This window comes from Pipistrellus hanaki, assembly GCF_964339955.1.
Source record: "Pipistrellus hanaki genome assembly, chromosome: 12".
Taxonomy (NCBI): Eukaryota; Metazoa; Chordata; class Mammalia; order Chiroptera; family Vespertilionidae; genus Pipistrellus; species Pipistrellus hanaki.
In genome coordinates, this window is record NC_140514.1 from 49,565,027 (window position 1) to 49,591,572 (window position 26,546).

Sequence of the window (26,546 nt, forward strand, 5' to 3'; positions counted from 1 at the left end):
TTCTGTGATGGGAACCTGGCCAGACCTGATACAACATTTTGGCCAGCCCCTCCTTTTCCCTGGGTTCGTCGTGAAGCAGGCCTTGGTGCTGCACAGCCTCCCTGTCAAACACCCGGTGGGCCTCGTAAGAAGTCTTTGGGTGGAGTTGCAGCAACAGGAGCCTAGAGAGGCACAGTGGGAAGGTGAGAGGACTGTAGTCTGGGAAGAGGATTGGGTGAGTGGGGTGGGGTGTGGGGTGTTTCATGGGACAGTCTTCCATTAAAGACAGTCACATCTTTCCTGTGTGTGGAAATGCACGGGAAAGTGAGGCATGTGCAAGTACCTGTCTCTTTAACCTGCTCTACAACCACTTAAAGAGCTCAAGCACACCGAAGAGCCAGAGGAAGGGCCCGCTCCTGGGCTAGAGCCCAATCCGGGTGTGATAGTGCTGGAGCCTTCTGGACCACCAGCTCTGATCCGAGAGCCAGCTCCATCCCCAACAACCGACTACCCCATGGCTGTGACCCTTAAGCACCATAGAAAAGAGGAGAAGCTTGGCCTCCTGACCTTCCCTCCAAGACTGGTGGCCGAGCAAATAACAGCGATGGATGCAGTGAGTCTTGGTCTTTCAAGGTGGGAGGGACAGGACTTTCCTCTGCCCTTGGCTGCCCAACCTGCTTTCCCTGATCTCCACTCCTATGATCTTGATGGAAATCACAGCTCAACCCCTTTCTCACCCATGGGTCCTGGACAACTTTCTCAACCCCCAAGCATTGCTGTCCAGCCAACTCCGTGGGCTGTGGAGGTGGGCACCCCAGGCCCTGCTGCACAGAGTGGCTGTGCAGATTAAATGAGGGAGAGGAGACAGAAAGCTGGGTGTGGCGTGGCCCGGATTGTGGGGAGGGGAGCTCTCTGTGTGTAGCCGGATCCAAGTGCACATAGGTTCAGTGGCCTCAGCACTTATTAGGCCACTGATGTGTGTTTAACACTAAGTGAGACAAACAGCGGTGGTTGTAGCTGTCACAAGGGAATGTGCACTGAATGGGGATTTATTCCAGAGGGATGTCAGATGCTGGAAGATGCCCTTTTGGGGTGAGCAGACGTATCCGCTTCCTGGTAGCTTGGAGTCCCTGAGGATGGGCTGGAGGGAGATACTCCTGACCCTTCCCCCACCCGTCTTGGGCCCCGGGTCATCGAGTGCTGGGTGCCCTGGGTAGACAGAGAACAAATCCCATGGACTCCAAGGCTCAGGCAAACCCTCAGCTTCCTGAACATAGTGTCTCTTTCAGGGACTGGGAATCCTGAACCGGGGTGTGGCAGGGCTGGGTGACACTCCCCTTTATTCCCAGGAGCTGTTCAAGAAGGTGCTGCCACACCAGTGCCTGGGCTCCATCTGGTCACAGAGGACGGAGCCTAGAAAGGGGCACATGGTATCCACGGTTAGTGCCACTGTCTTACAATTCAACCACGTGGCTACTTGTGTGATCACCACCTGCCTTGGGGACCCAAGCATGACGGCCCAGGACAGGGCCAAAGTAGTGGAGCACTGGATAAAGGTGGCCAAGGTATGTTAGGGGAGGCCCAGCAGCATCCCTGTGGGGATCCTTGAAAAATGCCTCTGCTGCCCAGACAGCTGTCAGAACTGAGGACTCAGATCATAGCCCCAGCACAGCCCCCAGGTCCCCTCTGCCAGGCTCACTCAGATCTTGACTCTCCTGATCCTGTGCTGGGAGGTTCACTTCGTTCTTGGCTCCTTCCTTGATTTGATTTGGGATCCTCCTCATTCTGAGAGTTGGTATTTGGGTGCTAAATGTGCCCACCCTGAGCATCTGTCCTATCAAGAGGAGCAGCCAATCTAGGGTGCCTGAAGCGACAGCACATGCCTCACAGCACATGTCTCCTCTTCCCCAGGAGTGCAGGACCCTGAGGAACTTTTCCTCCTTGCGCGCCATCCTGGCCGCTCTGCAGAGCGTGTCCATTCATCGACTGCAGGAGACTTGGGGCAAAGTTTCCAGGTGCGTAGGCCTCTCCCATCACAGCAAGCCTGCTAATGTGTCTCCTATATGTCTCCCAGTGTCCCCTCACCTTCTGGGAGGCAGCCAACCCTGGGGACAAAGACTGGTCTTGTGGGCCGGGTCTCTAAGGCTCTGTGGCTCCTCAGGCCACTAACTCTTCTTCTGGAGTCAGTCTCCTTCAATGTCAGACACTGCATTGATCCAAATGGGAGATTTTTGTGTTTCCAGTACCAGAACCCTATGCCCAGTTGAAACTCAAACTGATCAAAACAGAACTTCTCCTTCGATATGGGAAGGAGGCCCAGAGGCCACCATGAGAGTCCTACCCCAGTCCCACGGAGTCCCTCCTGCTCAGAGGAACCCAGTGATACCCTCACCAAGGCAGTAGGAAACATGAGATTGTTTAAAGGAATTCGCTGTTAACCCTTCTGGCCAATTTTTCCTAATCATGCCTTTCCTCTTTCCATCTCTTCAGGAGGCACACAGTTACCTTTAAAAAACTGTTCAAAGAGGACAACTCCCGAAGCAGGGAACAGTTCATCAAGGTAGAGTGAGCCTGGACATCTGCAGAGAGGAGGCCAAGAGGGATGGGGAGACTGCACAGGCTATGGCTTTGGTAGTTTGTCATTTAAAGATTCCCTGGAAATGTTCACCCTCTCTGTCCCAATTACCAGGAAGAGGGATCTCCTTGGTCCATGTGCAGGTGGAACAAAAGAGCTGCTTGGCCTCAGGTCCCACTGGCTGGATCAGAGACAGAGGGGTGTGCTCTCTGAGACTTCTACTGGGCCCCAATAGCACTCGCTGCCAGTCAGCCCTCTCCTGATTGATATGCAGGGTGACCATCTGCTGCTGCAGGCCTCACAAAGTGGTCACGATTTCAGGACAGGAAAGATCTGTGCAGAGCTCCCTGCCCTGTCCTACCTGGAGGGCTGAGGGTGAAAACAGAGATGGCAGGAATGACACTGAGTCCTCAGGAGAATCTGTGAGCTAGGTGGAAGTTACCCCCTTTCAGAGGATGGATGGGTCAAGGAAGTCAGGCCCAGGCCCAGGTCAATCACACCGAGTGAGCATTGCAACTGGGAGGCATCCAGAATCAGAGCATGCTGGAGTCAGTGTGGCACTGGTACCAGCTGACTTGGGTCAGATGTCCAGGGTGTGAGGTCAGGAGTGGTGGGGAAGTGGGGTGAGGTGAGCATGAGCTCAATGACTCTGCCATCCACCCTGGTGGAATCAGTCCTCCAGGTTTGCCTCTATGATGTTCTGCCTCCGAGGATCCAGGAAGGGGCTACACAAGAAGGTGAGTGAGCCTGTTTGGGGAATGCTCCGTGGTCAGAGCAGAGGGTGTTTGTGCTCCCCACTGTAGGCCTCCAAGTCAAGAGAGGGAGGCTTTCTTCCTCCAGCCCCATCTCCTGTGCCCACAGAACCTAAAACCCTCCCTTAGACATGACCAGGAGGAGGGCCTGGGGGAGCTGAGTGTAGGATGCACATGGGCCTAGGTATTGCCCAAAGGAGATCCTGGGAGGTGATCAAGAAGGGTTCCTGCAGATGAGGGAGGAAGCAATTGAGTGGAGGCCCTTAGGCACCTGGGCTATTCCACATGAGAACGCTGAGGTGGTCGGGTGGCTGAGAGCGGGAGGCTTTCAGGAGAGGGCCCGGGGGGAACCAGAGAGAATGGACTGATCCCACCCTCACCCTGTTTGCCCAGTGTGTTCCCTTCCTGGGAGAATACCTGACTCTTCTGCACAGGATGGAAGAGAGCCTGAAGGATTATGTGGAGGTTGGTAACTGGGGCCTGAGCTGGGGTGACCAGGATTGACCTTGGGGGACAGAAAGCCCATACTGAGCCCTGAGTTCTCAGCACAGTCTCCCCTTGGAGCTGGAGCGACAGGCTGATCATAGCCATCTGTTACACCTCCTCTGGAGCCAGAACCTGGCCTTGATCCAAGTTCTGTCTTTTCCAGTTTCCCACCCCTCCTGGGTCTTGGTGGTAGTGTAACATGCAAAAGATGGGCACAAGGGTTTCTTTCTGATGGACCTTAGATGTCTGCCTTTTAGGGGAAGTCAGATCAAAATAGAAAAAGAAAAAAAAAAAAAGGAAAGAAAACCTGAGGCGCTGGGCACCTCCTGAGGAGGAGGGGAGGGGAGTGAGAATCAGAGACACCCTGGCCAGCACATGTAGGGGCTTCACCTCCTGCATCTTCCATTTATTGGGAGACTTTGATAACAGAATGGGGAGAAGCTTCCATTTGATGGCTGAGGGCATGGGAGTAAAAGATAACCTTCTAGAGGAAGGAGTGTTGATGGCCATCTCTGAACATAGGAAGGGTCTGGGTGGAATTAGGTGGAAGCAGAGTGCCCCTGTGTTCAAAGATTGAGAGCTGTGCCCCTGCTCCACTCTGCACTCCCACTGGGGCAGTATCTGCATCCTCTCCTTCCCTCTGGCCCCAGGTGGACAAAATACTGCAGGAAATAGTGGTGCTGCAGGAGGCTGCCCGGAAGTATAAAATACAACCTGAGAACAACTTCCAGGCCTGGTTCTGGGCCCTGAAGCGGCTCAGAGAGCATGAGAGGTGAGGCCGGGCAGGAGTTGGGCAAGGGCAGGAGTGGACGCTTTCTGCTGGTCAGTCCAGAGAACCATTGTCCATGGCTCCCTGATCCCGCACAGACCTTGCTTTGTAGCAATTCCTGGGGCTCCTGACACTGGGAGGGACACCAGAGGCCTGGGAGCTCACAGGTGCCACTCTGTCCTGCAGTTACATCCGGTCCTGCCAGTTGGAGCCACAGTCCTAGGAAAGTATTCTGGACGTTAGAGACTCAATGTGAACTATACCTTTCTCTCTCTCTCTCTCTATAGTTATAATCCCATGTAAATATACCCTTAACAGTAGTTATAAATACATTTTTATTACGTTTATGTTTTGTAAAATATTTACCAATATTAAAATTATTTCTGCAAAATGATATCTTCCAGTATCTTTTTTCCTGCTTCATGATAAATTATATAATTTGGCCATAGTTTAAGGATTTAAAATTATTTTCTTCTGTACTTTATGAATAACTGTTTGATGATAACTGTTGTATAGGTACCTCTGAACATTTATTGAATTCATTTTGAATCATTTCCTGCAAATAAAATTTGTTTCAAAAAAGCACATTTGATATTTTAGTAAGTATGCATTTTGAATCATTTCATCAAATGTCCTTGCAATATTGATTGGGAACTCTTCAGCTTAGTAGATTGGGTTAAGAGGAATTCATTCCCTGGCCCCTTTCTGAGGTATGTGTTGAGCACCTCCTATGGGCCAGGCACTAGAAGCACAGTGCTCAACCCAACAGAATGTCCTGATGGCATGTTTGTATGAAAGAGTCAAAGCAGCCAGCACATGCATACAGTGAAATCAGAATGCATGCTCTTAACAAAAAGTAAAGCAGAGAAAGAGATAAAAGCTTAAAAGGTAATGTTGTGTGTAGGATGTTGTGAAGGTTTGTGGGATGGAGGTGATAGTTGAGGCTGCTGTGGGCATATGCATAGATGACCAGCAATGTGGAAACATCCCAGCTGAGCCCCCAGTTTGGGCTCTGGTTGCAAAGTGCTCTAGGTAACTCCTGATCTGAGGGAGAAGGCGTATCCAGCCTCATTCTTCACTGAAGGGAGGACAGAGCACCCAGCCCCTAGCCTGTCCAGACCCCTTACCATGAATTAACCTTTCATTGTGGTACCTTTGGTGAAGACTTAGTAATTACAGGCCTGGGAATTACACAGCACACCTAGGGCCACACAGCAAGGTATTTAGGAGGTAAGAGGAGAGAAAGGAGAAAGAGAAGAACTAGAGAAAAAGTTGAAATAGATAAGAAATGGAATGTGCACGACTAAAAGCAGGAAAACAAAAATGTAAAGATAAGGTAAAGGGAACTTGTAAAGCATTTCATACTAACAATGAAAATGTTTAACAGCTGAAACAATGTAGGGAGTTGTGACTTTTCATAGCACATCAAAACAGTTGTTTTTCTTAAACTATGTAAGGATGAAATGTTAAAGAGAAGAAAAATGTAAACATGAAGGCGATGAGTAGCAAGAAGATGCCCTCACATTCCACAAATAGAAAAATGGCCAGATGAGGTTGAATACAGTGGAAATAGGAATCCATGTAAAATAGTAGAGAGCAAGGCCATTCACAGTTCTATAATCTTGCTGTGAATCGAATAAAGCAAAATAGGCCAATATAGAAAGAAGAAAAGGTCTGTGGGGATGAAACAGGAAACAAAAGAGATGTTTGTGCTCTGTTAATCTCCTGATACATATGTCCAATTAATTGTGTGCATCTGTCTCTGAATCGCTTGTCTTGCCACAATGCAATTTGGTGGCCATGCATGGGATTGTTTTCTACAAGTACTATTTGTTTGAGAAACTATGACCCAACAATTAGGGAAAAGGTAACCTGCTTGTCTTTCCAGGAAGATTATTCTGGACAAACATCTTTATCCCCATCTTCAATGCTTAATACACAAACAATTGATAATTTTAGACCAATATTTTCATCTTTACAATAAAAAAAATTGGACTAGACACTATTTTCATTTCAAAAGTAGGCTTTTTCATTATAAAAATAAGTCATGATTATAGGTAGGAAAGAGCAAGGATTAAAGTAAGTGAAAATCACCCACCTACTAAATTGAAAATAAGTATTCATACTTTTATATATCTTTTCAGATATTCTAAACATATGTAAATATACACTCCACAATTTAAAAGCAGGTTGTATTTCTTTTTGCGAATATGTCTACATCTAATGTGAAAAATATTTCTTCCTGGCCGGTATGGCAAGGTAGTTATGTTCCTGGGAAAAGCCATGTTGGGTCTAAGCTGCCCAACGCTGTGTCCAATAATTCAGAAGGCTAGCCACCCAGAAGACTGAGCTCTTACAAGCATCAAATCCTGTCTCCTCAGCAAGGCACAGGGGATAAGTTTATACAGAAAAAGGGGGTAGGGTGAGGCAGATCTGGAGGTCTGTAGATTTCAGCTATTCTCCTTTAGTCATCAAGTGATGAGATGATGTTGATGAGATAAAGTCTGGAATCATGGTGGGTTGGTCTGAATCTGTTTATCGGTTCTGCTTGCTGGATTCATAGCTAAGTCACCTCTTTAATTGCTTTGCAAAGGTCTTGAAAAGGAAACTAAGAAAAATTCAACCCCCTGTTCATATATGAGAAATTTAACCCCCTATTCACATAAGTATTTGTGTTCTAAGATTTAAAAACATGATTAAATTTCAGATTAATTCAGGTCCTCAATCTATCAGATTATAGGTCCCCTCATCATTCCTCATTATATTGCTATAGCGCCACTAATTTCACCTCTGCTATGTGGAGATTACAGCTTTTAAGTCTGATGACCTGAAAGGACCAAACAAATTCTGTATGAGTTTATGTTAGATTCATTAATCTGATTAGATTTATAATTGAGTATAACTACAATTTCTTTTTGAGATATCTCTTCAAATTTCATAAACCTTTCTTTACAAACCTTACAACTTTCAGAAACAACCAGCTTTAGAACCCACTTTCTTTTCCCTTCACAATGCCCTATGCCTTCTATTACACAAAAACTACACATTCTTTCCAAATAGAGTTCAAATTCAGTTCTACATAGGTTCCTCCATTGCCAGCTTCAGAGCAGTTAAAGTGATTTAGAAGTAAGTCTCAGGGTCCCATAGATTTTCCTCCAGTGCACCCATGGTCCTGGATCTGCTTGTGTCCGTCAAACTGCCTACCACATCCCTCCCCCAAGGATCTTAGCTCTGAATTCTTTCAGGGAAAGGGGACTTCATGGTTCTTCTGAAACCAATTCCTGCTGGATAGGGTCAAAGCTTTCTCTCAGAGCCAAGAGATCCTTGCTCTCTATCAGAGGAATGATGAGGGCTGGGCATAGAAGGAGGTGGCAATGGTGCCTATGGGTGGTATTCCCTAGGTGCCTGAAGGGCTTGTAACCTGGAGGAGACAAACAGTGTTATAAACTATAGTATTATTGTGCAAAATTTAGAACAACAAGAATGATGACAAAAGGTCTAGGGAAGAAAAAACATATTCATTCTAATAATTTTCCATTGAAACACAATTTTTCTTGTTAAAATCACTCTTATTTTTTTGTTAGAGCCAAATTAAGACCAATTTATTTATTCTATTAAATCTAATTATAATTTGGCCTGATTATCTGCATAAAGATAACAAAATAACTATTGATAACATACACTATTTTTTTTTAAATGCTTTGCTGGAATCTAATGAGAATGTTTATATCCTGGGCAAAGAAGCCATGCAACACAGTTGCCATGCGGGTTTGCCTCCAATACCTATGAGTTTGGGCATTTTCCTCATGTTTTTGAGGTCCCCACGTGTGTCATCGGGTTCCTTTCATGCCATCTCTCAGGAAAGTAACCTTTGTTCCTTACCTGGAAAGACCACCATGAACCACATGACCAAGGGACTTCTCAGCTTCAAAGTCAATGTCGATTCTTTACAGGTTTCTGGTGACATCCAGAGTCCTGGCATGTCCCCCTCAGACATGACCTTTCAGTAAAGTTTTGGGTAATAAAACCCCAATTAGAATCTGTCTTTTGTCCTCTTATGAAGAAATCAGACTCTTACTGGATTTATGCAAACAAACACATTACCATGAAAGCAATGACAGCAAAATCTATAATTATGTTTATTTCAATCATTCCTGTAATGAAATTCTTTTTCTCCTGACTTTTCTTGCCAGTATTTCTATAAATCCAGAGAACCTTTGCTTTGTAGGCAGATAGAGGAAACACTTTCTTTTCCCCTACCTTTGAGAAATAAGCTTATTTTTCCAGTGGAAAATAGACTCATTTCTTAAGAAGCAGAACTTTGACAGCTCTCAGGAGGCTGCAGAAAAGGTGTGTGTGTATGTGGGGAGATAGCACGCACTGGGGTTTGTTCCCAGGACTGTAGTAACTGCTGGACCTCCAGCAGTTACTACAGTCCTGGGAACAGTCCTTTAGTGTAAAAGTACCAGGTTTTGTCCTTTAAAAAGAGAGTAACCCCCACCTGAACTGTGCTGCTGCTGCTTCTGCAGCCTACTGAAGGGTACTTCTGAGGCTCAGGCCTGTAGTATAAATACATGGGGAATTTCAAGGGTTATTACCCACTCATTTCTTTACCAATATAAACCAAGGAGCCAACCAAATTCTCACCGCCAGTGAGCATTGTAGCTGGGAGACATCCAGAATCAGAGCATGCTGGAGTTGGGGTGACACTGGCACCAGCTGGCTTGGGTCAGATATCCATGGTGTGAGGTCTGGGGTGGAGAGGGAAATGGGGTGAGGTGGGCATGACCTCAATGGCCCTGCCTCCACCCTTTGGAAGCAACCCTCCAGGTGTGCCACTCTGATGTGGAACCTGTGGGATCCAAGAAGAGGCTGCAGAAGAAACTGAGTGAGCCTGTCTGGAGGGTGCTCCAGGGTCAGAGGAGAGGGGCCTCTGAGTTCCCAGCTGGAGCCTTTCACGTCAAGACAGGAGGTGTTCCTCCTCCAGTTCCACCTCCTGTTCCCACAGAACATGATCCCCTCCCTTACAAGTTTTCAAGATGGGGTTTGGGGGAGCTGAGTGCAGGATGGTTATGAGGATTGGGCTGGCCTGGGATCATTGATGCTGTTTACCTAGAGGAGCTCCTGGGAGGGGAGCTACTACAGAGTGAAGGAAGGGACAATTGAGTTGAGCACCTAAGGGTCCTAGGCTGCTTCACATGGGAAGCTCAGGAGTCTGAAGGTTGGAGGCTTTCAGAGAAGGGCATGGGGGCACCTTAGAGAAGAGCTTCATCCCACCCTCACCTGTTTGTCCAGTGTGTCCCAACTTTGGAAAATATCTGAAAGACCTGAATATGCTGTAAACCAGGACGGAGGATTTTCTGGTGGTGGTGACCTGGGGCCTGAGTTAGGGTGACTAGGATTGAGCTTTGGGGACAGAGAACCCCATACATACTGAGTCCTGAGGTCTCAGCACAGCCTCCCCTGGAACCAGGGCATCTTACCCATCATAGTGATCCATACCCCCTCTTCTGGAGCCCAGAGTCTGGCCTGGGTTCTAGTCCTGTCTTTCCCTTTTTTCCATCATTGATGTCTCTCTGTCTCTCTCTCTTCCTCTCTGAAATCAATAAAATCAATAGAAATCATTATTTTTTACCAATATTTTTATAAAACCAAAGCTTTCCCTGTAATTCACCAGATGAGCCTGGATCCTGCTACAGGACAAGCCAGCACCCACTTCTCTGCCCTGGAGAAATGAAGGAGGCAGGACGACAGAGAGGGAAGGAGTCCTCACCTTCAGTCCTGGACCCTAAGTCTCCCCCTGCCTACATGGCTTGTCCTTCCATCCCAGCTCCAACTCAGCCCCCGTCTGGGGGTCCGAGTGACCACGAAGAGAACGGACGGCCTGTGTCTCAGGCCTAAAGCCCACCTTTCCGCTGGTCTTGAATTTTCCATGAATAGTTGACTCGTCCTTGGTTCTCCACCAGGATCCTTAAGAGCTGGCATTCCTGTTGGGGATAGACCAGTTCACAGAACCCCCACAGTCACCCAGGGGGTCACTCTAGAACTGCCTTTCCTCTGAGTCCCACATGGAAAGACAAGCAAGTGGGAGACAGGATGCCCGGGGGCCAGCCGTTCTCCCTCTCTCTAAGGATCTCGCGTGCTCCTGTCCCACGCCCAGCCTCTCCTCTCTTCCGCTGGTCTGCCTTAGGGAGAGACTAGACCCTCAGCCCATGGTTGGCTCAGGGCTTAAAGGTGAAATTCCGTCCACACTGAATCTTGTATACTGTAGCGCCTGGTGTATCCGGGCCTGGGAGAAGTGGTGATGCTCAGAGCTCTAGACAAACACTTGCTGCCGGGGCCCTAAGTGACCAGCCATGCCAAAGGGCAGTGCTAGAAGCGAGGTGGTCATCTCAGAACCAGGGAGTGGTTGCACTGGATTCGGAGGTCTAGCGGCATCGAGACTCTTGAATTACCTACCCTGACTGCAGGGATGTTCAAGGCTTCGTGACCATCATCCAGAGTCCCTATGCGTGTCTCATTCAAAAACACCTGCAGAAGAAGAGCTGGGGTCAGACTCCCTGAGGAGAGGGCGGAGAGAGGCTCTGGTTTAGGCAGGAGATCACTGTAAGGGCGGCATCAGCCGTGGTGCTCACACGTGGCTGGGAGCTGGCAGGGAGGCCCCAGTGGACTTGGTTGTGATAAAGCAGAAAGCCAGGCTCTTTGGTGTGAGCTTATGTTCTCAATGCCTCACACATAGTAGGTGCTTTAAATTACTACCAAATAGCCCCAGCTGGTTGGGCTCAGTCGATAAAGCACCAACCTGTGAACTGAAGAGGCCCAGGTTCCTTTCGGGTCAAGGGCACTTAGCCGAATCACAGGGCTTGATTCCTAGTAGGAGGTGTGCAGGAGGCAGCCGATCGATGATTCTCTCATCGTTGATCTCTCTCTCTCCCTCTCTCTCTCTCTCTCTCTCTCTCTCTCTCTCTCTCTCTCTCTCTCTGAAATCAATAAAAAATATTTTTAAATAGACATAGATAAATTACTACCACACAGTAAAGTTGACCAGCGACTAACCACCCTGCCGAGTAGCAGAGCTGGGCTGTGTGTGCTGCTATGGCCACGGCCAGCCTGCTGGCCCCTACCTGTGCCTTGTCTCGAACGTCCGCACCGCACGGAGCCAGCCTCCAGAGCAGATGCGAGTCTCATAAAGCACGAACCCGTGGGACTGGCCGTTCCCAGCGTTGACGGGGAGACTCTCCATGTTGACTGGTGCGCTGGATATGACCGGCTGTGAGAGAGCCGAGGCGGACACAGGAACCGCGCTGAGAAGTCATGATCCTTCCCCCTAAGACCCTTTTCTTTTTTGTTGTGCCCCCTAATACTCCCCAAAGTCCTTTGGATGAGAAAGGCTAAGACATCTGTGTGCTGATGCTTTGTATCTCCGCTGACCAGGAAACTCAGGGTGAGTGTGTGTCTGTCAGGGGCAGGGGAGGGCATGGGACAGGGAGCAATGACTGTCATCATCAACTGATGAACAGAGCAGAGTCAAAATTGGTTTGGCTCAGTGGATAGAGCGTCAGCCTGCAGACTGAAAGGTCCCAGGTTCGATTCAGGTCAAGGGCATGTACCTTGGTTGCGGGTACAACCCCAGTAGGGGGTGTGCAAGAGGCAGCTGATCCATGGTTCTCTCTCATCGATGTTTCTAACTTTCTATCCCTCTCTCTTCCTCTCTGTAAAAAATCAATAAAATATATATATTTTTAAAAAACAGAGCAGATAAGTAATGTTCTACCATCATTGAAGCCGAGTAAAGAAGTATGTATTAATAAGCATGTATTTAGCCTCTACAGTGTGTCAGGTACTGCTTTTTATCTAAAACGGTGATGAGAAGAGGTAAAATCAATCTGAATTCGAGACTTGACATGTTTCCAACAGTTTCCAAACTTTTCTTTAAAATTGGGCAGGTTGTCTCATTTTAAAGGGCGAACAGGGACCTGTAGAACTTCCGAGGTTTGGCTTAGCACAGTGGTCGGCAAACTCATTAGTCCACAGAGCCAAATATCAACAGGACATGGATGGACATTTCTTTTGAGAGCCACATATTTTTTAAACTTAAACTTCTAACGCCACTTCTTCAAAATAGACTCGCCCAGGCCCTGGTGTTTTGTGGAAGAGCCGCACTCAAGGGGCCAAAGAGCCGCACGTGGCTCGCGAGCCACAGTTTGCCGAACACAGGCCTAGTGGATGGTGAAGAAGAATAGGAAACCTAGTTTCCCAGTTCCCAGCTCAGCAGCCTTTCCCACAGGGACCATGTGGACCCACAAGAGCATTCACCAAATGGGTTCATCGGAGCTGGGAAATAGGACCCTCTCATCCCAGCCTCTCCCCCATCCCACTCATCCTCCCAGTCAAAGCAGCCCCTTCACAGTCCACCAGGAAAGAGCGTGTGGTCTGGCCCCATCTCCCTTCCATTCTGAGACCAATAAAAATACATTTTTAAAAAACAGTGTTGGTAAATGCATCCCCCTTCTTCAGAGGTGTCATATCTCAGAGGTCCTTTGTCATCCCCTGGACGCTCCTCTGCGGGTCCGTCCCCCTCTTTCCTATCACTGCATCCTCTTTGTCTGCCTCAAGCACTTTGTCAGGTAGTGAGTGTTTTACTTCTTACGTATCTGTCAGCCCACTAGAGCACAAGCTCCCTGGGGTAGGAACTAGGTGATTTTTTTTTCACCAGGGCCCCACCAGGCCTACCCACGTCCCCGTCCGGACCATGTGTTGAATGGACAGTCGTGGTTGAATGAGCGGATGGACTAGCAGAGCAGAGTGTGAATGACCTATGACCCGGGGCACCTCTGCTCCGCCCAAATGCTGAGAAACACTTACCGTCCACAGTTTTAACCTTGTGTTTACCTCCCCACGTGTCAAACCAGCCGACCCAGTATTCCATAATCATAATGGGCTTATGTATCTGGAAGCAAACCAAATGAAACACCAAGTCAGACAAAAAGAAGAAGAAAAAGAGTCAGAAACACTGAATGCAACGGACGAGAGTCGGAGGAACTTGGGCTTCTCACTGTTTTTCCAAGTCAGCCCGTGACACCTCTTGCTTCTCCGTTTCCCTAAATATCACAATCGCCTTCTGTAATTCCCAACCTGGTCCTACGCGAAGCTGGCCTGGGCAGAACCAGCTTTGGAACCACAAAGACCTGACTGCATTTCCTCACGTGGAAATTGAAGCTCCAAGGTCATGTGCTGGTAAGGTCCAGAGACTCCACTCAAGTCCAGGGCTGAGCCAAACATGAGCAGCCACTGAACTATACTGACCATAAGGACATCATCCAGAAGAATCCAAGATGGCACGTAACAGGGAGTTCCACTCTCCCCCTCCTTGGGCCACATCAAAATCACAACTAACCCCTTCCTCTCTGGTTATCTCCATTATGTGCTCCATGAACAGAGGGGACAGAAGCAGAATGTCCTCCTTATTCCCCCTGATGAAACAGATAAACTCCCTAAAATGCTTTGGAACCTAGGTGAGGCCTCAGGGGAAAAGCTGTATAGTCTTTGCCAAGCCTCCTATCCTCATCGAACACCAGCTGTACAGGTTGCGGTGGAGGCGTGAGGGTCATGGCAGACGAAGGGGCTACAACTCTTCCTCTCTAAGACATCCTGTCTCAAGGTGCATGAAAGTATCCTTCCGAAATGAGTTTATATTGATGGTGGCCAGCACTGTAGAAAGAAGGAGGGAAGCTGCATGAGGCCCTGGGACAACTGCTGCCAGGGGAGGGACAGAGGCCCATGCCTTGCACACGGAAGAAAGTTGTGCTGAGTAGTGAGGTAATGAGATGCTACTTGTACCCATGTTGTAACGTGCAAAGGGCTGTCATTGGGCATTTGCAAGGATGGTTAAAATTAACCATATTTTGTGCAGAGAAATGGAACAGGCCAAGGTCACACAAAATGATTAAACCCAGGAATTAGACCTGGGGGTAAGAGGAGGTAGGCAAAGGGAGAAAATGGGAATGGAAAGAGACTTTGCTTGGGGCGATGGGCGCACGATGCAGCCTGCAGATGATGCTTTGTTGAGTTGTGCCCTTGAAACCTGTGAGGTTTTGCGAATCAATGTTACCCTGATAATTTTAAGTAATAAATAAATATGGAAAGGTGGGCTGAGGACAGAAGAGCTCCCTCTCAGCTGTTGTTGAAGGAAAACAGGATGGAGGAGAAGGATGGCGTTGCTATATATAAATATAGTAGCCCCAACTCCAGCTCAGCACTCACCACACACAAACACACACACACACACACACACACACACACACACACACACACACATATTTATTATATATATATAGTAGCCCCAACTCCAGCTCAGCACTCACCACACACAAACACGCATGCTCTCAACACATGAACCACATACTAACCACCTAAAACTCCACTAAGTCACAACCTGTGCTCATTCACACGCGACCTGTGCAGCCTTTGCTTTAAAAATAACACTTTAAGAAATTGGGGTGACCCTGATCAGTGAGGCTCAATGGTTGCACGTTGACCTATGAATCAGGAGGTCACGGTGCCATTCCAGGTCAGGGCACATGCCTGGATTGCAGGCTCCATCCCTAGTAGGGGGTGTGCAGGAAGCAGCTGATCGATGTTTCTCTCTCATTGATGCTTCTAACTCTCTATCTCTCTCCCTTTCTCTATGTAAAAAAAAATCAATAAAAATATTTAAAAAAATAAAATAAAAATAAAAGTAAAACAGCCAAGTTCACTTAGGAGTAGAAATAAGCAGTAGAAAGAGCAGTGAGCCCAGAGAACATCAAGTACATTCAAAGCGCCATCATACACCCATGCTCTCTGCTCTGTGGGTCCTGGCGGGTGTGATGCGTGTGCTCCCGGAAGCCCTGGGGCGAAGGTGAACTTAGCTGAGGGTCTAGAGTGCAAGGGTGTCAGCTTCAGCTCTCAGAGCCTGGGCCCGCCCTGCTCTGTGGCTACGTAGAACCAGCTGTCTCTATGCCTCTCACTTCAGGAAGGAAATGTCAGAAGGCCAAATTACCTGGCAATCAGATGATCAAAGTATCAATCAACCGCTTGGACAAAGCCCTGGTCGGCTGTCCTCAGCTCTGGGTCCTGCAATAACCAGCTGGGGGTGAAAGGAGACAAGCTCAGCGCTTGAGACAGGAAGGCAGGAGGCGGGAGGTCAGCCAGCTCTCCTTCCAGAGCTCCCTCCAGCCCAGCTTTATGTCTTCTGATCTCCTGCAGCCCTCACGGGACCTGGAAGATGCTCTCTGGACCATCCTACCTGCTGGGCTGTCCAACTGACAAGTGTCTGGTGACAGTTCCCAGCTTAGGAGGTGTGGCAGCTCCATCAAGGCCCTTGGCGGGGAGGGGTGGGGCGGGGCCTCCAGCTGAGCAGAGCAGGGCATTGCTTTTTTTGCTAAAATATCCCTTCCTTCACTGTCAGGCCTCTGTGGCTCCTGAGCTGGATGGGAGAACATGCTCATCCCTGAGAAAACAGAGCCTTGACTGTGCGACGGGAGAAGGGCGCCCCCTGGAGCTGAGTCGGGGACTGCACACACCTGGCAGCTGTGGTGTGAAGGGGAGCATGTGCCTGGATGCTCACCCGGCACCCAGCTGTCTGCACTAATGGCCTGGCCTCACAGAGGAGAGAAGGCAAAGGGGGAACGGAGGAGAGCTGAGGTCCCTCGGCTCAGTAGAGAGCATGGTCTTCCCCTAACAAAATAAGAGAAAAGCCAGGGGAAGAGGGGACCCGCAGAGCAAGTCCAGAGGTTGTCAGAACCCCTTCCACCTCAGGACAGAGACCAGAGACGGGACAGGAAGGAAGAGCTGCGACCACCCTGATGCTGCCTCTCCCCACCCTGGCGCCCACAGCACCAGGACCCGCACCTGTGACCAGGACAAGGATGACAGTGGCGCCCGTAACTCACCGGGCCTTCCCCGAGAACACGGGCTCCAAGCTGTCAGATTCCAGCTCTGCTTTTAGTGAAACAAACAGACACAGCCCTCCCCTGAAAGCACGCTTACCTAGGCAGGCCGCCGAGGTCGATCTTGCTGCAGATGTAGGGGCCTGGACGCAGGATCACCCACAGCCCAACCTCCGCAGCCAGCTGGACAAAGGCCCTGGCAAGGTCAATGGCGGCCACTGTGAGGACGTCCGAGCGGGGGTGGGGACGAGCCAGCACACACCGCAGGTGGCGGAGAAGCCCGGAGCCTCCGCTGGCCTGCCCTCCTCCCAACCAGGGACAGGGAGAGTGAAGGGAAGGCCGAGCCCCACCCTGGAGAGCAGGTCACCCTGCACCTGTGGTCACAGGCCTGAGGCCTGCAGCTGGGTTCTCACCAGCTCCCAGCCCAGGACCCTCTGCACAGCCCCCCTGCTCATGAGGAGGGGGGCTCTCAGACAGGAGGCGGCGTCCTCACCCTGAACCTGACCCGACCACCTTGCTGCTTCCAGGGGCAGCCCGCTCCCAGCACAGGTGGCGGGACCCCACTGCAGAGCAGGAAGGGCTGAGAGCGGAGCAGGCTCCTCCGGGCTGCAGTGAGGAGGACTGGGCTCAGGGGAGGCCTGGGCACTGGGAGTAGCAGGCTCCCAGCTGGAGAGCACATGGTCCCGGTGCAGAGCTGGCACGGGGTCCTGAGAACAGGCTCTCCAAGCAGAGCTGAGAAGCCACCATGGCCCCTAAACAACCCCCCCAGCCCCTTCCTGCCCCCAGGCCCAGGCCCAGGCCCAGGCCCGGCCACAGGAGCAGCAGCAGCACGTACTCCAGATCCAGGTTCCCGGAGAAGTCAATGTGCCTCTCTGGGGCTCGTGGAGGTTCCAGGGGACATAGCTGTGGCAGGAGAGAGGGGAGTACAATAAGCATCTTCTTATTTCTTTCCTGACCAGGCCTAGGTCAGTCCCAAACCTATGTGAAAACCTAGGGAACTATGTTGGAGCAAGCTGAAGTGTCCCATGGCAGTGACACCTGTATTACATGAACAACGACTGCTTTCAACGGTTCCTTTCTCTGCCACCCGGTTGTGATCTAAGCTATCAATGATCCTGACTCTAGATTCCTCGGATGGATGCACTAATTATCCCACTCACCACCCATTCTTGGTATTCCCATTAAAAATGTAAAGAGAAGGGGAAAACACAGTGTCTAGATATGCCCAATAAGTTGTTGATAGGAATTAATCGAAACAAGAATAGAGGAGGAGTTTCAAAACGATGATGGACATGGACTAAGGAAAGTGACATCATCCGTGTGCACACACGAGAATTGTGAGTCTGAGAGGTGGGTGGCCCTTCATCATAAAGGCTCACGCTGGACAGGGCTCATCGGAAGGTGCAGCGAGGACCCAGAGGGCGGGCGGCACTCACGTGGTGACAGTGTTGAAGCCGCAGGCCTTCAGCTTCAGGGGGCGGTCCCGCCAGTACCCGCAGGGCACCCAGAAGTAGTGGATGGAGCCCCCAAAGATCAGGAACTTGTGCCCCTCCAGAGTGAAGTGTGGGCTGCTCTCAGGGGTGCTTTGTGTCTGAAGTCCCACCGCGCGGTCTTTCAGCTCCAGAGGGGTCAGATGTGACCAGTTAAACCTGCTGAGAGAGAGAGATGGAGAAAGAGAGATGAAGAGAGAGAGAGAGAGAGAGAGAGAGAGAGAGAGAGAGAGATGAAGAGAGAGATACAGAGAGAGAAGGATGAAGAGAGAGACAGAGAGAGATGAAGAGAGAGATATGAAGAGAGAGAGAAGATGAAGAGAGAGAGATGGAGGGACAGAGAGATATGAGGAGAAAGAGAAAGGAGATGAAGAGAGAGACAGAGAGAGAGAGAGAGAGATGAAGAGAGAGAGGAGATGGAGAGAGGAGAGACAGCCAAAGCCCAGCGGGAGACCTTCTGGCTAACAGGACACACCAGTTCTGTGCACGCTTCTGATATTCTTCTCCAGAAAAGGAGATCCCTGACCCCCCTCCATCCTATTCCCCTCCCCCCAGGCAGACCTGCTCTCCTGTGGCTGTGGCCCAGCTTCCTCGACAGGAAGGTTCTTTTTCTCTTTATATGTTGCCTGAGGAGCAAAGCCTGCTGAGATCAAGGGCAGGAAAAAGACGCTCAGGATTCTTTTCCATGAGAGACGTGGGATGGAAAGAGGAGAAACAACTCTGAGGGGACAGCACTGGCCTCATCCGAATCTACGGCCCGGAACCCGTCCCTCCAGGCAGGAGAGGGGCCCTCCAGGCAGACGAGGGGCCCGGGCACCAGGAGGCTGGGCACAAGCAGGGCTCCAGCTAGCCCAGCCCCCTCCCCTCGTCCCCTCTCTCCCTCTGCAGCCCCTTCCAGTTCAGGAGAGACCTTCAGTCCTAGGAGCCTCTCAGGAGCCAGATGGGCAGGGCCCTGGGGAGGTGGGGAGGCGGGGTGGGCTCAGGGCTCAGTGACCAGTGGAGACTCCTCAGGCGCCAGGCTCAGGAAGGACAGGGTGTCCTGCCCTGGGGCAGGGGACAGATGCTCTGAGGCGTGGGCATCACTAAGGTGCTGGAGGGGAAGAGCTCGTAAGGGGGCTGATGCATCTCAGGCAGATCTGAGGGTCCAGGAGGGCGGTGGACCAAAGGGGCCCTGACCCCCAGGTAGGGGCGACGAGTCACCTGAAGAGCCCCGGGGAACTCATAGCTGGAGGCCAGGGCACCGAGGTTCCCACGCTGCTCCTGCCAATTGCCTGCAGGGGGATCGGGTTCAGGTGCACTGGGAGCTGCGAGCCACCACAGCCTGACAAGGAGTCCGGGGGCGGGGAGTTCTGGGGGGTCCGGACGCTGCTGGGCAGGGAGGACCAAGCAACAGGTCTGGGCTCTGTGCCCACGGGGTTTGGGACCGCCTACTCAAGGGAAGCAAGGCAGGAGGGTCCCTCCTAAAACTGGGTGTCACCAACCAGCCGACCAAGACAGAAAGGCAGACCTGAGTGGGAGGAAGGGAGGACAGCTTGAGCAACACCGTGTTCCAGAGAGAGGGGGGTTGTGATCCGCCCTCTCAGCAACTTGATAGAAAAGGGCATGATTTTGCATTGACATCAATAAAAAGGTGAGCCCCGGCCGGTGTGGCTCAATGGATAGAGCGTCGGCCTTCGGACTCAAGGGTCCCAGGTTCAATTCCGGTCAAGGTCATGTACCTGGGTTGCGGGCACATCCCCAGTAGGGAGTGTGCAGGAGGCAGCTGATCGATGATTCTCTTTCATTGATGTTTCTAACTCTCTATCCCTCTCCCTTCCTCTCTGTAAAAAAAATTTGTAAAATATATTTTAAAAAATAAATAAAATAAAATAAAATGGTGAAATGGTATGCGTGCCACCAAGCATCATTTTCTTTGTTTTGATGAAATGTCCTTTTGCCTTTTGTCATTGGAAGTAGTAATCCTCAAGGCAACTGATTATTTGAACTAAAGCTGTTACAAGAAAAATGTGGGTAGAAGGTGCTCAGGAAAACAAAGAAAAAGTAGAGATAAGCAAATACCAGTTGCTCTGTTAGGATAATGTTAAAAAAAAAAAAAAAAAAAAAAAAAAAAAAAAAAAAAGTAGCCCCAAAGTGAGGATGGAGGGGAAATTCACGGAATGCCAGGGGGCCCTTTACTTACAACATTCTCTCAGGAGGGGGCTGTGGCCTCGGGGGCAGAAGTCTGGCTCTGACTCCGGGAATTGTATCACGTGCACTTGATAGACAGGGAACTCCATTCTTCAGCCCCAAAGAGAAAGATCTGGCTGCCTAGACAGAGCCTAGGAACGGTCAAGGACAGTCCGTCCCTCCTGCTGAAACCTGGACAGAACAAACTCTCTGACCTCAGTTCTGTGGGTGGAAAATAAAGTCACTCGCAAACTGGAACAGCAACCTTCAAGGTGAATGTCCTACAGCAGAGGGGTGCTGTAGGACAGGAGCGTTTCTGCTGGTCCAGAAACTAGCGTTTTGCTGAGTCTTAAAATGGCTTTGGAGAGAGAATGTGATCATGTAATCGGATCAAGTCAGTTGTTCAAAACAGAAGGACTCTGTCTTCGTCCCAGCATGCCCCATTCCCTGCGACCCACGGTGTGGAAATGTTAAGTGAAGCCACCGAAGGTGTCAGTCCTGTGCGACCCTGCTGAGTGGAGGAGACTTGCCGTATGCCTAGCCATAAGGGGGTGGTAGGGCAGAGAAAGATAGATGCCCCAACATTCTTCAGTCTCCACGTTAAATTCTATTCAGTTAAATTAGCTTTCCTTGGCCAGGTATGTCAGTTCAGGAGCAAGTTCAACTACAGTGCTTGCATTGGTTTAGAACAGTGGTCTGCAAACTCATTAGTCGACAGAGCCAAATATCAACAGTACAATGACTGAAATTTCTTTGGAGAGCCAAATTTTTAAAACTTAAACTTCTTCTAACGCTAGTTCTTCAAAATAGACTCGCCCAGGCTGTGGTATTTTGTGGAAGAGCCACACTCAAGTGGCCAAAGAGCTGCATGTGACTTGTGAGCCGCAGTTTGCCAACCATGGGTTTAGAATATAAGATTTTAAGCTCCTTCAATGTTGCGCTAAAACATTTCAATATAATCATGCAGCCCACCTCTTCCTTTCAAAAAAAAAAAAAAAAAAAAAAGTACCCAATTCCCACAAATCTGTTCTCTGAACAGAGTGTCTAGTTCACTATTGGATCCTTGTACCTAAAAACCCGCTTGGCATATAGCAAGCCCCCAACAAGGGCCTGTTCACCATGGAAGTGGTTGGGGCCACAGCAGGAGGGAGTGGGGTCCCTCTTACACAGAAGACTGACAGGCTGAGAGGGGAAGCTCAGGGCTCAGGCTCAGGGGAGGGTCTGGAGTCCTGGGAAATCGGTTTGGGTGACAGGAAACAGAGGAGACAGAACTGGCTGTTCTTTGAGATAAAAAGATTAAAAGTTATTGGTCTAGCGGAGAGCTAGCCAGATTGGCTCAGTGGATAGTGTCTCGGCCTTCGGGCCAAAGGGTCCCAGATTCAATTTCAGTCGAGCATGGACCTCGGTTGCAGGCTCCTCCCTGGCCTGGTCAGGGCTCCTGCAGGAGGCAACCAATGGATGTGTTTCTCTCACATGGATATTCTGTCTTTCCCTCTCTCTCCCGTGCTCTTTAAAATGGAAAAATATCCTCAGGTGAGGATTTAACAACAACAACAACAACAACAAAAAGGCATTGGTCTTTGTGAACCTACTGTTATCTAAGTGGGGTGGGAGGGTGGGGCGGGGGGGTCCTTTGCACTAATAGCTGCTGGAAGTGGAATCTTTAGATATCTGGAGAAAAAGACTTGTTGAGAATGGCTTGTGTGGGAGAATGAATGGGTCTGCTTTATTTTTTCTCAACTTGAAATTCTCACGATTGACTGTATTGGGGGGTTGTGTCATTTTTCAATCCATTTTGTCCTCAAAGACAGAGAGGAACGCTGGGTGCCTCTGGCCTTCAGGATGTGAGGGTGTGGCTCTGAGCCGCAGCAGCTGTGCCCCCGGTGCATTGTGACGTCACACTGGAGGCCTGGGTGCTCTGTCCCAATGGGCCTGGGGGACATCTAGCTGGTTCTGATGGCGCCCGGTCCTGATGGCCACTCTGTGCCGAATGTTTAGCAGGAGACATTGCTGGTTGTGTGCTGACAGACCTCGGGATGGGGAGCTTTGTTTCCTGTTTCACAGGTATGTCCGTGGGGGCCCAGGGCAAGCTGTCCCTTCTAATGGGCAAGGCGATACTGCTCTCCGGGTCTTCTCGGCATGCTCATTCCTTTCTTGACAGCTGTCATGGAGAGTTGTAAATATCTAGTGCCCTGCGGTGGTCGGCACCCTCAGTTCTTAGAAAAATGCTCATGGGGAAAACATGAAATGTAGGTTTTTACTTTTTCAAAAATGTATTAAAATAATGAAGTACAGAAGCCCTAAGTGGATCCAGAACTGCAGAGATGTGCAGGCTGGTAAGCATTTCACACAGGAAAGGGAAATGGCATTGTGGTTAGCCCTCCTTCTCTCTGTTTTATCCTGGAATGTGTATTGTTTTCAGGATAATGGGGGTCTGTTGCTTCCACTGCTGTGACAGTTTCCCATTCGTGTCGTTAGAACGTGTGTCTAGGTGTCAGTTGGTGACATGGAACACATTTCCTTTTCTACCTTCCATGTTGTCAAACATTCTCCTGTTACAGAGATATCTTTATCTTATAGTTCAACTTGTTCACCTCCACAGAGGTAACGATTGTGAGAAGGTAGTGTTTTTACTTAATTACCAACCAATAGTCAGTGTGGTTTTTAAAAAAATATTTTATTGATTTTTTACAGAGAGGAAGAGGGATAGAGAGTTAGAAACATCGACGAAAGAGGATCATCGACCAGCTGCCATTGGGTCCGGTCCCCAGGCTGGATCCTGCTGGGGATGTGCCCGCAACCAAGGTACATGCCCTTGACCAGAATTGAACCTGGGACCTTTCAGTCCGCAGGCCGATGCTCTATCCACTGAGTCAAACAGGTTTTAGCAATAGCCAGTGTTTCAAACAGGCAATGGCAGGTGGAGAAATAGGCTCATGAAATGATGGGGACAGATAATCAAGTGGATAGAAGGTTAAGCACAGACAGAGAAATGTGGGTAATGTCCACAGGTGAGAGAAATAAAACTTTACATTAATAGCAAATTACCTACTGTTTCATATACATTTGTAGCTTTAAGAAAAAGGGGTCTCCCTTAAAGATGTCTTAAAATAACACCTGCCTGTTTCCATTCTCACTCTTCAAGTTCTTTTTCTATGGCTGGTGACCTGTCTCATTATAGAAAAACTCCTATTTGGGCGGATGAAATATTACGTGGTGATATTGATTCACAGGTCTGAGAATACAAGACTTGTCATAGAAAAGCCTCCTTCTGGGCCACCGCCTGCCCCCAAATGCCTGCCACCTCGATCCAGCCCGGGGCCGGGACCCCCTGGGCTTCCACCTGTTGCCCGAATGCCTGGCAGCCGCCTCAATTTTGCCCGGAGCCCAGACCCAATGGTGCACCGCCAACCACCTCGATCCAGCCCTGGGCTGGGACTCACTGGGCTTCCACCTGTTGCCTGAATGCCTGCCTGAGCCTCGATCCAGCCTGGGGTAGGGACCCCTGGGCCTCTGCCTGCCACACGAATGCCTTCCTGCTGCCCTGATCCAGCCAGGAGTCGGGACCCCCTGGGCCTCTGCCCGCTCCACAAATGCCTGCCTGTCACCTCAATCCAGCCCGGGCATGGGACCCAATGGGCCTCTACCTGCCATCAGAAAGCCTGCCTGCCGCCTCAATCCAGTCCGGGCCTGGAACCCCATGGGCCTCCACCTGCCACCAGAAGCCTGCCTGCCACATCGATCTATCCAGGGCCCGGGACCCAATGGGCCTCCACCTGCCATCAGAAAGCCTCCCTGCCGCTTTGATCTAGCAGTGGCCTGTACTCCGTGGGCCTCCACCTGCCATCAGAAAGCCTGCCTGCCTCATCGATCTAGCCCGGGCCCGGGTCCCAGTGGGCCTCCACCTGCCATCAGAAAGCCTGCCTGCCGCATCGATCTATCCAGGGCCCGGGACCCAATGGGCCTCCACCTGCCATCAGAAAGCCTGCCTGCCTCATCCATCTAGCCCGTGTCCGTGACACGGTGGGTCTCCACCTGCCATCAGAAAGCCTGTCTGCCACATTCATCTAGCCCGTGTCCGTGACACGGTGCGTCTCCACCTGCCATCAGAAAGCCTGTCTGCCACATTCATCGAGCAAAGGCCCGGGAACCAATGGGCCTCCAACTTCTATCAGAAAGCCTGCCTGCCGAATCCATCTAGCCAGGGACCCAATGGGCCTCCACCTGCCATCAGAAAGCCTGCCTGCTGCATCCGTCCAGCCCGGGCCCGGGACCCAATGGGCCGCCACCTGCAATCAGAATGCTTCCCTACCTCCTCAATCTAGCCCGGGCTTGGGACCCAATGGGTCTCAATCTGCCATCAGAAAGCCTGCCTGCTGCATCCATCCAGCCCGGGCCCGGGTCCCACTGAGCCTCCGCCTGTGCTCAGAAAGCCTGCCTGCCGCATCGATCTAGCCCGGGTCCGTGACACGGTGGGCCTCCACCTGTCATCAGAAAGCCTGTCAGCTGCCTTAAGCCCTGGCCCGGGATCCAATGGGCCTCTACCTGCCATCAGAAAGCCTGCCTGCCGCATCCATGCAGCCCCGGCCCGGGACCCAATGGGCCTCCACCTGCCATCAGAATGCCTCCCTTCCTCCTCGATCTAGCCAGGGCCCGGGACCCAATGGGCCTCCACCTGCCATCACAATGCCTGCCTGCCGCATCCATCCAGCCCGGGCCCTGGACCCCGTGGGCCTCCACCTGCCATCAGAGAGCCTGCATGCTGCCTTAATCCAGTACAGGCCTGGACCCAATGGGCCTCCACCTGTCATCAGAAACCCTGCCTGCTGTATCCTTGCAGCCCTGGCCCGGGACCCAATGTGCCGCCACCTGCCATCAGAAAGCCTGCCTGCTGCCTCAATCAAGCCCGGGCCTGGGATCCAATGGGCCTCCACCTGCCATCAATAAGCCTCCCTACCGCCTCGATCTAGCCATGGCCCGGGACCCAATGGGCCTCAACATGCCATCAGAATGCCTGTCTGCCGCATTCATCCAGCCCTGGTCTGGGACCCAATGGGCCTCCACCTGTCATCAGAATGCCTGCCTGCCGCATCCGTCCAGCCCGGACCCGGGAACAAATGGGCTTCCACCTCCCATCAGAATGCCTGCCTGCGGCATCCATCCACCCCGGGCCCGGGACCCAATGAGCCTCCACCTTCAATCAGAAAGCCGGCCTGCCGCATCCATCTAGCCTGGGTCCGGGACCCTGTGGGCCTCCACCTGCCATCAGAAAGCCTGCCTGCTGCCTTAATCAAGAACGGTCCTCAGGTTTCAACTCTGATAGTGAAAGTCTGAGGAACCAAGAAGAAGCTACAGAAGAAGTGGAGTGAGCCTGTTTGGGGACATTCCAGGGTCAGAGGAGAGGAGTCTCTGTGTTCCCAGTTGGAGGCCTCTAAGTCAAGAGAGGGAGGGCTTCCTCGTCCAGTTCCATCTTATGCTCCCACAGAACATGATCCCTTCCCTTACAAGTTTCCAAAAGGGGGTTTGGGGGAGCTGAGTGCAAGAAGGTTATGAGGATGGGGCTGGCCCGGGATCACTGATGCTGTGGTTTACCAAGAGGAGCTCCGGGGAGCGGATCAAGAGTAGTTCCGGGAGAGTGACGGAAGAGACAATTGAGTGGAGCTGCTAAGGTTCTAGGCTGCTCCACATGGGAAGGTCAAGACTGAAGGGGGGAGGCTTTCAGACAAGGGCATGGGGGCACCTGACAGCAGGGCTTCATCCCACCCTCACCTGTTTGCCCACTATGTTCTCTACCTTGGAAAATATACGGAAGACCTGAAGATGCTGTACACCAGGATGGAGGATGTTCTGGAGGGGGGTGACCTGGGGCCTGATTTAGGGTGACCAGCATTGGCCTTAGGGACAGAAAACCCCCATATTCAGGCCCGAGTTCTCTGCATAGCCTCCTGGGAACCTGGGGCATCTTACCCATCATATTGATCCATGCCCCCTCCTATGAAGCCCAGAGCTTCGGCTGGGTTCTAGTCCTGTTTCCCACCCCTTCCTGGGACCTGGCAGTTGTGCACCATAAGAAGGTGGCATAGGGAGCTAGTCCTGGCCAGGAGGCTCTTTCTGATGGACCTTGGCTGTCTGCCTTCCAGGGGAATCAGATCAACCTAGAAAAAACGAAGGTGAGCAGCTATGGCCTTTTCCAGGGCAGGACAGAGGAATGCCTATCTGAGATGTCCAGACCAGCATACTCCTGGGCTCCATCCCCCGCATCTTCCGTTTATTGGGAGAGATTGAAAACAGAAGTGGGAGACCCCTCCAGTTGGTTGCTGGGGGTAGGGGGTGGCATCAAGGATAACCTCCTGGAGGAAGGACTATTGATGCCCATCTCTGAGCACAGGGAGGCTCTCA

The 26,546-nt window shown here is 50.9% G+C and overlaps 1 pseudogene across 1 annotated transcript; it reads right to left on the reverse strand.

Annotated features, from left to right (window-relative positions):
- Positions 1 to 7,818: 7,818 nt before the first annotated feature.
- On the reverse strand, positions 7,819 to 26,131 carry LOC311631155 (beta-galactosidase-1-like protein 3; annotated as a pseudogene). The gene is made up of 12 exons: positions 26,115 to 26,131; positions 18,543 to 18,701; positions 17,928 to 18,140; positions 17,327 to 17,394; positions 16,592 to 16,687; positions 15,603 to 15,689; positions 13,959 to 14,034; positions 13,443 to 13,511; positions 11,686 to 11,831; positions 11,021 to 11,092; positions 10,470 to 10,548; positions 7,819 to 7,982 (listed from the first exon to the last, which is right to left on the reverse strand). The product of its transcript is annotated as a beta-galactosidase-1-like protein 3 (transcript).
- Positions 26,132 to 26,546: the final 415 nt, after the last annotated feature.